Raw genomic sequence first — 8549 nt, 5'->3', positions numbered from 1 at the left:
ACAGCAAACAACTGAGAAGACCAAGGACTGGATCCGGCACACCTTTGTGTCTATAATGACATCATTGTTCTTTAGCACTCTGGAGAGGTCCCTCACAGCAGATTTTCATGATGCAATTAGTTTTTTATTTTCTGACTGCTAGTGCTAAGCGTGTTGATTGTGGATTCAAGCAAAATGAAATTGTTAACAACTTCAATCTTTTCCACATCTATCACAATGCTGCCAGTTAGCCTGGTGGTGAGAATCTTTGCATTTCTGGTAGTCCTTGACTTCTGCAGATGCTTTATGTTCTCCTCTGTTTCAGTGAGCAAGTTTGTATTATCTGTATAATGTATTTGTTGATGAATCTTCCTCCAATCCTGAAGCCATATTTTTCTTCATAAAGTTCAGCCTCCCATATGATCTGTTCAGCATAGAGATTGAAAAAACATAAAGAAAGAATACATCCCTGGTTCACTTCTTTTGTGATTTTGAACCATCCAATGTTCCCTTGCTCTGCTAATTTGACAACTTCTTTATTTAGACATAGGTTTCACATGAGCACAATCAGGTGTTATGGAATGCTCACTCTTCTCAATGTTCACAATTCATTGTGATTAACAACAAATTATATATACTAGAAATATATATTTTAGATAAATAATACATATATTATACTTAAATATATAAAGGGAACTCTTGTAGTCTAGTGGTAAGAAATTGTGCTGTCAACCCAAAGGCTGGTAGCTCAAATCCACCAGCTGTTTCATGAGAGAAAGATGGACAGTATCCTCTTGTGCTATGTAAAGCCTCTGCAAATCCAATGGAAGGTCAGCTATGATTCAGTTCTGACTTGATGATGCAGAGTATCAACAGATATAGTAGAAAATCCCACAGATTGGGAACACAGAAAATGATAACAAGAAGTAACTTGTGGGAACAAAAAACCGTACTATCAGAATGAGGAGTGGTGCACAGAGAATCTTTGGAATAATGCTTTTTAAAAATGAAGTGTCTCAAGTGTATGTCACAAAATATTAGCATTTGTTTATTCTTAGTGGCAGATATGTGGATTTGTTACATTACCTTTTGTACTTTTTTGTATTAAGAGATTTAAAAAGCAAAGTAAATAAAAGGATGGTAATAGCATTTGTCCCAATTCTTCAAATTCTTGCATGGTTTCAATAACATAATATTTGTGGAAATTCTGTGCAAAATGAAAAGCTCTATACAAATATTATACTTTCTAGCCAATCTGTTCTATTTGCTGTTGATTCTGTTGACTCTCATTTTTAAAAAAATCCACGTTGTCTGAAGCTCCAGATTTGGGGTAATGCTGGCAGTGGTCATAGGAGTGGTGGGGATAGAAGTGGCAGTGATGTTAACAGTAGTGTGATAGCAGTGCTGATGGTCTGTTATGAAGGTGATAGTGGGCAGATAGTGCGGTGGTAGTGTTAGTGTTAGTGATGGAGGTAGAGGTGATGGGAGTGGTGTTAGGGATCGATGTAGAGGTGGTGGTGGTGGTGTTAGTGTTAGTGATGGAAGTAGAGGTGACAGTGGTAGTGTTAGGGATATATGGTAGTAGTGTTAGAGGTAGACGTGATGGTAGTAGTGTTAGGGATGAATGGTGGTAGTGTTAGTGATGGGGGTAGAGGTGATGGTGGTGGTGTTAGTGATGGAGGTAGAGGTGATACTGGTCGACATTAGTGATGAGGACAGATGTGACGTGGTAGTGGTTGTGTGGTGATGGACATAGTTGTTATTGGAAATGATGGTGATAATGCTGGTGGTAGTTAATGGAAGTGGTCGTAGTGGTGGAGATGATGGTTAATGGAGATGATGTTAGTGGTGGATATTGACATGCTAGTGGTGGTAATAATACTGGTGGGAGTAAATGGTAATAGTAGAAACAGTGGTGGTGGGATGGGGATGTATGTAGGAAGTAGAGAGCTAGACATCTGATGAAGCTTCGTGCCACAACCATGCATTGTCACATACTTTTGGAGACATGGATGTCTTATTTCTATACTAAAAGTAAGTTCTCCAAAGGAAAATTGCATACACGTGTATCTCCCTCTGCTCCTAGCAAGCACTGTTCAAAGCACTGCTCTTAGTACTGAAGTCAGCTTTTTCTGTAAATATCAGGTGAAGTCCATAATGTTCTTAGAACTGCAGCAATAGGAAGTGACCACAAGAGGACAGTAGAGAAACGTCAGTGAAGCTCACTTTTGCTGCCAGGTTTGAGAGGGTATAAGTGGTTTCTGTCAAGGAAGTTGCACTTCAGTATAGAAGGGATGTGCCTCTGTGGAAATTATTTAGGGCTATTCAAGTGGATAGGGAACCCTGCTGACTCAGTGGCTGGGACTTTGGATGCTAAACGGAAACATTCATGGTAAGGTTGGAAATTCAGAACTAGCCTGTCTTTGAGAAGAGTGTGTCACCCTAAAGAGTAATAATCTGGGATAGTATAGAGCAGTTTCACTCTGTCCTGTAAGGTTGCTGTGAGTCAAAATCAACTAGGAGGCAATGGTTGTGTTTTTTATTTAAATGAGTCACAGAATGCAATAGAATTAACAGTTGCTGAGAACACCATTCAAATATTTACCCTAAGCCGTTTTAATTGCCAATCAAGCAACTTTTACTTGCAATAAAAGGTTGTTTTAATTATAATATTTATTAATTTATTATAATATTTCTCCCTGTTTATCTTAAATTTCCAGGCTTCTGGTAAGCAACATTATTCAGTCATTCATTCAATAATTTTTCCATAAACCAAACTATTGGTATTGTGAAATAGCACCAACAAAAAAATCATTCACTCATGAGTCATTCTTTTTTTTATTAAATTTTATTAGTTTTAATGAACATTTACAGAGATTTTGGGTTTTAATTAATTCATTGTTGCACTGTTTTCTCCACCCTCCTCCCCAGTTCGTTCTTCTCCCCCCCATGTCTGTTTTAATTGTCCAATTGCCACAGTGCTTGTCAAAGCCAGTTCTTCATGAGTCATTCTGTAACACATCTTGACAAGCATACACTATGAATGTGGTCAAAGCTTAAAGCTGAGCATTGCCATTCAGATGGGAAGGATCAGAGAAAGCATGGTTGAAGTGGTGCTTCTTGAGATAAGGTTTTATAGTCAAGCGAGAAGAAAGAGAGAGGTGATGAGAAGCACATAACCAAAGGCATGTTTCACAGGTCCTTGAGTGATCCAAGGAAGCTTGTAGATCGGTTGGGAAGTGTGAGATTGGATGGAAGTGTGAGGAAGGGAGTGACGGGAACAGATATGCAACAAATAATAAGAGGAAGAGAGAGTTTAAAAAGTGTAGATTACCTGAACAGGCAGCTTGAGTTTTGCCCTTTGTAGCTAGTTTGTTATTGTTGTATACCACTGAGTTGGAACTGACCCATAGCTCCAGGGGGTTTTCGGAGGCAGCTAATCACATCCATGTAAGTTTTTCAACTTTGGCTGATGGTGGTGAGAGAGATGGATGAGAGAGCCTGCACTGTGGGTAGCTCAATGACTCAATGACTACCAAACTACCTAGTGGGGAGAGAAGTAAAGGTTATAGGAGCACATCGATTCCACCATCCTGTGTCCTAAGGAAAATGTCTGCTTCGTGGAAACATGGCCTCATCACCACTTAAGAAGAACTCACTCTTTTCTGAGATTAAACTTCTAAAAGAAGGAACACATGATCTCTACTAGTGGTTCTCAACCAGGAACGATTCACCAAGTTGTGCCAAAAAATCTGGAGGACAACCACCTGGCCAATTGACTGGAAGAGATCTTTATTTGCTCCCATTCCAAAGAAAGGTGACCCAACAGAGTGCGGAAATTATTGAACAATATTATTTATATCACATGCAAGCAAGATTCTGTTAAAGATTATTAAAAAAAAAAACCAACTGGAACAGCACATAGAACTGCCAGAAGTCCAGGCATGGTTTAGAAGAGGCAGTGGCACTAGGGATATTACAGCTAATGTTAGATGGTTATTTGCTGAGAGGAGAGAGTACCAGAGGAATGTCTGTGTTTCATCGACTATGCAAAAGCATTTGACTATGTGGATCACAACAAACTGGGGCTGATTCTGAGAAGAATGGGAATCCCAGAACACTTGATCGTGCTCATGTGAAACCTATAGTTGGACAGGAGGCAGTTGTCATAACAGAGCAAGGAAACACTGCATGGTTCAAAATTGGGAAGGGTGTGCACCAAGAATGTGTCCTCTCTCCATATCTTTTCAATCTATATGCGGAGCAGATTATCCGGGAGGCTGGGCTCTATGAGGAGAAGTGTGACATCAGGATTGGTGGAAGATTCACCAACAATCTGTGTTATGCGGATGACACAACATTGTTTGTTGAAACTAAGGAGGAGCTGTAGCACTTGCTGAAGAAGGTCAAGGCCTGCAGCCTTCAATATGGATTGTAGCTCAACATTAAGAAAACAAAGATTCCCACTACTGGGCAGATTAGAAGCATCATGATGAATAATGAAGAGTTTGAGATTGTTGACAGCTTCTGTTTGGTTGGCTCTACAATCAATACTCTTGGTACCAGCAACCAGGAAATTGAAAGGCTAATTACATTGGGAAAGTCTGCTGTTAGAAACCTCTCCAAAGTACTGAAGAGCAGCGATGTCAGTCTGGAGACTAAGGTGTGCCTGATACAGACATGGTCTTTTCAATTACTTGCTGTGCATTAGAGAGCTAGATAATGATTAGGGATGATAGAAAGAAAGTTGATGCCTTTGAGCTGTGGTGCTGGAGAAGAGTATTGAATATACTATGGACTGCCAGGGGAACAAACAAGTTCATACTGGAGAGGGTGAAGCCAGGCTGCTCCTTGGAGGCAAGGATTCTGAAGCTTTGTCTGACATGCTTTGGACAGGTTGCAAGGAGGGACCAGTCCTTGGAGAGGGACATCATGCTTGGGAGGATGGAGGGACAGCACAGGAGAGGAAGACCCTCGATGAGATGGATTGATTCAGTCACTGGGGTAATGTGGATAGATGTGTCGGAAACAATAAGATTGGCAAGGGATAGAGCAAGGTGCAGGCCTTTTGTACATAGGGTCGCTATGAGTCGCAGGCAACTTGATGGCACCTAACAACAACAAGAGCAAGGATCATTGGGCAATGGATGAGGGTAATTTGATATTGTTGTTTTCCACAACTAAAGGGATGAAAATCTATTATGTAGGAGTGGGTGATGCTGGTGAAAATCCTACTGTGCACAGGATAGCCACTGAAACAAAGAACTCTGTTCTAAAAGGTTGATGATACCTTTGAGTTACCATCATAACTCCCTACAGACTAGACTCTCAGAGCTCCTTCCATAAAGATTACAGCCTCAAAAATCCTTCTGAGGCAGTTCTGCATTGTCACATGTCGCCCTATGAGTTGGAATTGATTGCATAGCTACCCAGCAACAACAGCATATTTTGGGGGCAGTCTAAGGGCTGGAGAAATAATGGCATATAAACAACCTTCCTGCCTTTGTTAAACTTAGACTATGTGAAACAGGGATAATAAGCAGAGAAGCTAAGAGATGTATGCAATGTTAGGTGGCAGTGTTATAAAGAGAAACAAAACCAGGTGAGCAGAACAGGTGTAACTGAGTTTGCGTGAGCCTGGGCGTAAAATAAAGCCTCACTGAAGAGACACGAAGCAAGGAACACATCAGGTAGGTGGAAGAACAAGTATAGAGACCCTGACATGGGAATACAAGGGAATGTTTGAAGAACAGAACGGAGCCAAGAAAAGATATGGTGGTGAGCAAGAGGGGTAGTGGAAGGAAGTGATGCATAATTACAACTTAATCAGGGGTCGGCTCATAGAGTTTTCATGCTGTGGTAAAATAGTGAAGTTTATACTATGCAGCATTGAGGTGGAAAGCCAGTAGAAGTTTGAAAAGGACAGTTGAACTTCTGAATTATGGTTTCTATAGGTTTTTAATCTGGAAATTATTATGGAGTAACAAACTTTTGTAAAGTTGTTTTAAAAGTTGTATAGAGAGGTTCAGTGAGTTTCCACTCAGTTTTTCTCAATGGTTACATCTCACACAGCTATGAAGTCAAACCAGGCAATTGACATTGGTACAATGATCTATGCCCTATTATTGTGTGTAGATTTATATAACTACCACCACAGTCAAGACATAAAACTATCTCATCACCACAAAGATCTTTGATGCTATTCCTTCCTTCTACCACTGCTAATATCTGTCAGTAAATCTGTTTCTCATTTCTTTAATTTTGTCACTTCCTAATGAGAGTTCTTATTATCTGAGGCAGCTGGGCTGAGTGGAGCATTCTGATAATCTCATCTCCCAGCCAGTGTCTTGAGAGGCAAAGTGTGTGTGAAGAGACCATGTGGCATGAATGAATATGATTATGTGAGATGCTTTCCTGAGGTCCTGCGATGGCATAACCAGGCATTAGATTGAAGAATGAAAAAACTTCTCCATTAAAGTAATCCTTTGTGTTCATGTAACAACATGGTGGACTTTCTTGACATTTAAAAAAAAATTTTTGTGTGTTTTTAAAAATTCACATTGTGTTTCATATAATGAATCATTCCCTTACATTGTGCCTTATAAAATGAATCACTGTTGATCTATGTCCACTATTACCTCATCTTTTCAGATCCCCACTAGATCTTTCCTCATTTTTTCATCCGCTCCCTCTACTCACCAAATTCTTTGACGCTGTAATTTCTCCCTCCTCCCTCACTCAGTCCCCTTGCTCCCTTCCCTTCTCTCTTTTGACATTTATACACATACTGCTAGTCATCGTTCTGTTTTTGCAATAATAGTCTTATGCAGTATGTGCCCTTATAAGCCCGAGTTAGTTCATTCAGCATAATGCTTTCTAGCCTCTTCCATGTTATATAATATTTTTCAAAATCATTGCTCCTGAGTGCTGCATTGCATTCTGTCTTGTGAATGTACCACAATTTCTCAATCCATTAATTTGCTGATGAACTTTTGGACTGTTGCCATTTTCTTGCAATTATGAATAATGCTGCTGTGAACATTGGTCTACAAATCTCCATTTGTGTCTCAGTTCTTTTTTCCTCAGGGTGTATTTCAAGCTTTTGTTTTACATAGGTTTTCTGTTATACATAACAAAACACACATAGACTAACAGATGAGGCAAGTGAGGCAGAGCTTTCAAGTATGGAAATACGAAGGAAGAGGAACAGTTGTAAGCAGACACTAGTGATTGGAACATGGAATGTGTGAACCATGAATATAGGAAAATTAGATATTGGTAAGGAAGGAATGGAATGTGTAAATATTGACATACTAGGTACTGTGGAGATGAGATAGACTGGCATGGGTCATTTTGAGTCAGATGATCATATGATATATTACTCCGGAGATGAAAAGTTGAGGAAAAATGCAGTTGCTTTCATAGTTAAAAAAGCAATTTCTAGATCTGTCTTGAAATACAATATTGTGAGTTACAGGATGATATCCATACACATACAAAGAAGTCCAGTGAATACCACTATCATTCAGATATATGCACCAACAACCAGAGCCAAAGAAGAGGCAACAGAAGATTTCTATCAACTTTTACAGGCAGAGATCAATCAAACATGCAATCAAGATGCATTAATAATAATGGGTGACTGGAATGCAAAAGTTGGGAACAGAGAAGAAGGATCAGTAGTTGGAAAACATGGACTCAGTGACAGAAATGAAGCTGGAGATAGAATGACTGAATTTTGCACAATCAACTTATTCATTGCAAATATGTTTTATAAGAAACTAAACACAGGTTATACACATGGATTTCACCTGATGGTATGCTTAGAAATCAGATTGATTATATCTGTGGAAAGAACTCCTGGAGAAGCTCAATATCAGCCGTGAAAACTAGGCCAGGTGCTGATTGTGGAACAGACCACCAACTACTCATATGAAATCAAATCCATGGGAACCAAAATATAACCTTGAGTCTATCCCACCTGAATTTCAGAACCATCTCAGGAACAGGTTTGAGGCCTTGAACACTAATGAAGGAAGACCAGATAAGTTGTGGGAGGATATCAAGAGTATCATCCAGGAAGTATACAAGAGGTCATTATAAAGACAGAGGAAGGAAAAACCAAAATGGATGTCAGAAGACTCTGAATATTGCACTAGAGTGCCAAGAAGCCAAAGCACAGGGAAGAGTTCAAGATATTAAAGAGCTGAACAGAAGATTTCAAAAGTCAGCTTGGGAAGACATTGTAAAATATTAACAATGAATGTGCAAGGAGCTGGAGTCAGAAAATCAAAAGGGCCGAACTCACTCAGCATTTCTTAAGCTCAAGGAACTGAAGGACAAATTCAAACCTCAAGTTGCTATACTTAAGGATGCTTTGGGCAGGATATTAAATGATCCAGCAAGTATTAAAAGAAGATAGAAAGAGTATACAGTCACTGTATCGAAAGGAATTGGCAAACACAGAAAAACTTTATGTAACAACATATGAGCAAGAACCTATAGTGATGATGGAAGAAGTTCAAGCTGCTTTGAAAGAACTGACAAAAAATAAGGCCCCAGGTGGGAGG

The sequence above is a fragment of the Elephantulus edwardii genome, unplaced genomic scaffold, assembly GCF_000299155.1.
Source record: "Elephantulus edwardii isolate Elephantulus edwardi_28Jun2011 unplaced genomic scaffold, EleEdw1.0 scaffold00066, whole genome shotgun sequence".
NCBI lineage: Eukaryota > Metazoa > Chordata > Mammalia > Macroscelidea > Macroscelididae > Elephantulus > Elephantulus edwardii.
Note: the sequence above shows the minus strand (reverse complement) of the source record.